Here is a 6,105-nt window from a genome sequence, read left to right as displayed (position 1 = left end):
AAATTGTACTCTCTCACTTCTACTTATAAAAAAAATTATTTTAATATCACTTGCCCCCCCCCCCTTGAGAAAATCATTAACATAGAACATTGTGGAGATACCTGGAGAGGATTGGACGAATTTATAAGAAAAATAAGAGTTAGAGGTATAAATTATAATTATTTAGTCACGAGTTTTAATGCATGTAATATATTCATAAAAAACTTATCATATAATTTATTGATCAAATTTTTTTGTCAAAATGGATCTTAAAAGTATTGTATTTATTTTGAGATATGTGTAATATACATTTTAATTGAATTTTTTATGTGTTGCACTCATTTTAAAGTAAATTTAAGTGTGGATGATAAATTTACATAAGAAAATTAACATTATTTTTATACAAAAATAAGACCTAACAATTCTATGATTTAACTTGCAAGACTATGCTTTAGGCTTTGTTCGGAATAATTTTCTTACTAATTTTCACAATCAATTTTTTTTACTTTAGCTACAATATCATATCAAAGGCACAAACGTAAACCACTCCCAAATGGCTTGCTTCCCCTCGATTCAAACGGCCTATTTCATTTTCCCCTTTGCTCCTCTCTCACAACTCGCGAAGTCGAGCTCAACTTTTATTTTTCTTTTCGCTCCTCTCTCGCCATGTTTTTTTTGCGCCTCTCTTGACATGCTATGTGTATTATTAATTTTGATCCTACAGCTACTTTTGACTCTAGCAATAAGTTGGTAAACATAACTATTTTAATGTATTATAACATTCCAAATGAGATGACAAACCACTGGAAAATTGACCATAAGAAAACCGTCGGAAAATTCATCGCCGAAAAACCGCCTGAAAATTGCGCTAGTAATGGATGATTTTTCTGTAGTGTTTAATTTAGGCCCCTCCTGAATAAAAATTCTGGCTCCGCCACTAGATTTTCTAGAGAGTTCACGTTACGACTTTCTCATGAGTCAAGCTCTCAAGTATGGGAACAAAAGGACAAGATGATTTTGAGCTCATTCTATGGGCTACACTCAAGCTCAAGTTTGAGTTTGAGCCACCTTTTTAACCAATGGGCAGAACTGGAGTTCACTATAACTCTAGTTCTACTCAACCCATTTACATCTGTAATCCCTTTGAAGTAAATAAAACTTCAATGTTGCAATTTCTATTCTTTTATTGTCGATGGATTTTTTCGGCGGATTTCCGACAGATTGGATGAAATATTTCCAACAGATTTTTTCAATGGATTTAATTTCCAGCTGAATTTTGTCGGAAACTTCCAAATCAATAGGAAAATAAACAAATTTCCGTCGGTAATACGTGATTTTCATGTAGTGTTGGTCGTCATATTTAAATAGGGGCCAATTTTAGAAAGAAGCAAGGTATTTGTTAAAATTAGTTTAAGAAACATATTTAAAAGAAAATTTAAGAAGGAGCAAAATAGCTAAATCAATTGGCGTATTCTATGTATTCAGTAAAAAAAAATAATTGGCATGGAGAGAGAGAATGTGAAAGAGTGAGAGAGAGAGAAATAAGTAGGCGGAGAGAGAAAAGGGGGAGAGAGAGGGCCATATCATGAAAAAACAAGAGAGAAAGATATATATATAATATTATGTAAATTTTATTTTTAAAATTAGTAATTTAATTTATTAAATAATTATTTATAAATACTTTTTAATTAAAATAAATAAGTATAAAATTAGTTTTTAATTAATTTTTTAGGCCATTTAAAATATAAATGTAATGAAAATGAAAATAATATTTCATTACATTTTTATTCTATTTTTATAAAAATTTTTTTACTCCTTTTTTAATTTTTTTTTTAAAATGCGCTCCTTAAACTAATTTTAAGAAATGTCCGGCTTCTTTCTAAAATTTAAATAGTTGGTGTATGAATATAAATTTGGACTAATAGAAATTATTTTATTCATGAAAGAAAAAGAACATCTAACTAAACTTTTGACATCCTTCTCTCTCACATGCTTAATTAATATTAAAGCTATATTACTGATGTGTTAGGTTGAATACACACTTTTTTCAAGGCTATTATTCAACAAATTAAACTTATAATAAAATAAAATTTTTTAATTTTGTAAAATAATTTTCCTATTAAAATCTTAGATTTTAAGATTTTTTTTTATAAATTTGTTAAATATTTATTTTATTTTATAAGAAAATAAATATTTTTTTTGGAAGCCATCTCTCTCTAAGAATCAAAGACCCTTGAGCTCATTATTTTTTTTTTTTGAAAGCCATCTCTCTCTAAGAATCAAAGACCATTGAGCTCATTATTAAAAACTAAAAATGAATAAAATATAGTAAAACTACCATTATGAGCTATTAAGTTTAATATAAAATCTTATCATTTAATAAATTTAATATTGAAGTCCACATCATGTGCAAAAATGTCACAAGCAACCTCTCCCTTTCCTCAACTTCATTAAATAATATTTCATATTCATGCCAACAACATTATAAAATAATAATAAAATGCAAAAAAATATTTACCAAAAAGGCCAACAAGCCTAATGCTTAAAATATTGGTAATATTTCTTTTATAGTGCATGCCTCAAACATTCAATTGGTTACTTGAAGAAGCAACAAATGATTTTTTTTTCTTAGTTGTGATTACCAATCTAATTAATGCTTGGATTTGAGAGAGTTTATAGTTTAATTAATGGAGATGTAATTATAAGGTTTTTCAATAGCTTTATTTGATGATTTTAAACCCCCTAAATCTCTTAAATACAATAATTATTTTTAATTTACTATATAAAAATAATTAATGCAATAAATTACTTTGAAAATTTTAATCATTTTGCTATGTTGAGTTCATATATTAAACCAATATAAATAGAAGAAGAATATCTCATGATTTGCTCAATCCACTAATAAATAGCAATGCTAGTTGTTAATATTAAATTATTGCTATATAATAAGCCAACTCCTCTAACAAAATAGTATGAAAATCAAGTTGTTATTGCCACTTTACCTAATAGCTTTCTTTCTTTTAGGCTTAAGCTCTCAATCTCCTCACATGATGATTCTATTACAAGAAAGAATCTTATTTGGAGTCAAATTCAAGCCAAAGGCCCCTACTTATTTTGTATAAAGAGCTCTTCCACCTTCCTTGCAACAAGCTTGGTTGAAAATAAAATTGTCTAAGGCATTTGTGTTTTTTCTTTTTTGTTAGAAATGTAAGGCAATTGATCATAATGGAATGATAATTAAGTAGAAATTAATATAATTTTATTATGGGACAAAAGTAAAAATTTAATGACATTTTCTATTTTAGGGGATTTACATACATACCACTTTATTTCATGATATTTACATATCTAATGCCTAAAACTATACTTTTATATGTCTACGACCCATATAACAAATATAGGTGTATGAAATGAAATATTTAAGTTTATATGGTGGTATGGATGATAAAAATGAAATATATGAGTAATATATTTGATATTAAAATTTTATATGAGTGTAGGAATGTAATATTAAAATTTTGGGTGTTAGATATGTAAATAGCATGAAATAAAGTGGTATTTATGTAAATCCCCCTTATATTTTTTTAACAAATATTCTTTTGATTTGATCATTCAAATTGAGTTTATTTCAAATTGAGTTTATGATGTAAAAAATTTTTAAGAGTTGCTGAGATAATTTTGTCAGCATGGGCCCATTTGAATCAACTAGCAGTGTGCTTTGCTCGGATAAAACTCAGCGTGAATCAACTAGCAGTGATCACTGATAAGATATGTAGCACGTAAATGATTATTAGTAGTCTAATGCTCTTTCTAATGAGGACCATAAGTCTTAATCAAATTGTTGAAAGATTTGTACATTGGAGCTAACTATGCCATGCAAAAAGCTAAACCATCTCTCTCCTCTAAATGATCCTTTTGTATCACATTTTGGCCCACAATTTGGTTGGAAATAGTCACATGCTTTTATGGAAGCATTATCAAACAATGAACTTTTCTTTGAAAAGAATGTAATAGCACTGATAGTAATAAAAAAAACAAATAAAATATTGGGTTATTTCAACCTGACATCAACAGCAATTTAGATAGTAAAAACAGTGACATAAAGTAATTAACATTTTGATGTGATAATATTATATTGGTAAAGTTAGAGAGAGAGAGAGAGAGAGAGAGAGAGAGAGGTTAATGATTATTGTTGCTTAAATGGAATAAATTTTATAAAGGAACAAGAGATTTCTTTTTTATCTTTTTATGATAATATTGGGCTTACACTTGTGGGAATCAAGAGATTTTTACGTCATACAAAATACCATGGTGTAGGGCTAAAATTAGAAACTTATTTCATCAATAAAAATCATTAAAGATGATGATTTATAATTGATGCTTCTCCAAAGAATTTATTCCCTCAACTTGAATTTTGAGATAATAATTAAATTTATAATTTTCAAAATCAAATTTAGAGCTGCTCGAATTTTGATGTAAAAATTTTCTACATTAATTCAATGACGTGCAATGTTTTATGATGCATAATGTTGGCCATTAAAAGAGGAGCCTAATATTAAGTTAAGTGTTGCAGAGATGAGGATGCTCAAATGGATGAGTGGCTTTACTCTTAGAGAGATGAGACTAAATGAGCATATACGTGAAAAGGTTGGAGTAGCTCCAGTGGAAGATAAGATTAGAGAGAGTTGTCTTAGATGGTTTGGTCACATAAAATGACGGTCTTTCGATGACCCGGTTATGAAAGTAGATGTATTAGATTTGACTTATGTTAAGAAGGATAGAGGTAGACCTAAAAAAACTTGGTTAGAAAATACTAGAAATGTCATTTCTTTATTAGATTTAAATGAGAATTTAATTTTTAATAGGTCACAATGGAGAAAAAGGATTCATGTAGCCGACCCAACATAGTGGGGTAAAAGCTTGGTGTTGTTGTTATTGTTGTTGTATTAATTTAATGACAAAATAGGCTCCAAAATTTGCAAGCTTATAGTCAAATTTAGCTGACTCAATAGGAAGAATCCATGGAGCCTAATGTCATTCTATTCCAACATCATTAAAGCACTTCAATATTAGATAAATAATATATGATTGTGATGATCAATATGAACACTTTGATGCAATATTTTGAATTCTAATTAAATTTATCAAAATGCCCTCCCAACTTGTAATAAATAGGGCCACGTTTTTTATTTGAGGTGAATTTCAAGGGCTGAGATAACTAAAGAACTCTATTGCATATTATGACAATCATCACCGACAAATACAATCAACAGCCGTCCCCACCATTGCCAAATTTCTATCATCTGACTATTGTTGATTGTCTACGAACATCCAATCCTATTTTTAGTTTTAATTAACACCAAATGTTTATAATCTCTACAATGAAAATAAAAAAAAAAATTCTCAACTACACATACTCCCATCTTTAATTGTGTAGAAAAATGAAACCTAATACCTCATATTGCACTATTGTTTATTACACCTATGCCAGACCCCATGATCTTTTCCATTTTTAAAATTTTCACATAAAAAATTTTAAATCTTAAAACTTTTATCTATCAGTGCTAAATTTTTATATTAAACTGAAATATATAACACATAATCTACTAAAATATAGCTCCAAATCATGCTTGCACAATAAGAATGTATCATCCATAGACCTGTCAACATTGTACCTGACCCGAAAATTTCGAGTTTGAGTTAACCTTAACCCGAAGCGGGTCGGGTTCGAATCCTGAAAATGAGTGATAGTTATGTCAGCAATGAATAATAGATCAAATTTATATGTTGTGGTCCGATAAAGTTTTATTATTTGAAGAGGTTCACTACCTATCATTCAAATTTAAGTTTTATTTGAGCCAACTTTCTTAATATTTTCTAAAATAACTTTTTAATACAAAAATTTTTATACTAGAAAGTTCTAGAAAGCAATATAAAAGTTGTCACAAATAAAAATTTAATGAAAAAGATTAGCAATATTTATGGAGTTTATTATGAAAATTCTCATTAACCAAAAGAATGTTTCATACCATACAGAACCTAAAATATTTCTGCCAGGAAAATGTTACCAGTAAAACAAAGTCATACTGATCAGTCACAAGTTTCCACATCTGCAACAAATATTAT

The sequence above is a fragment of the Dendrobium catenatum genome, unplaced genomic scaffold (genome assembly GCF_001605985.2).
Source record: "Dendrobium catenatum unplaced genomic scaffold, ASM160598v2 fragScaff_scaffold_875, whole genome shotgun sequence".
NCBI classification, from domain to species: Eukaryota; Viridiplantae; Streptophyta; class Magnoliopsida; order Asparagales; family Orchidaceae; genus Dendrobium; species Dendrobium catenatum.
Note: the sequence above shows the minus strand (reverse complement) of the source record.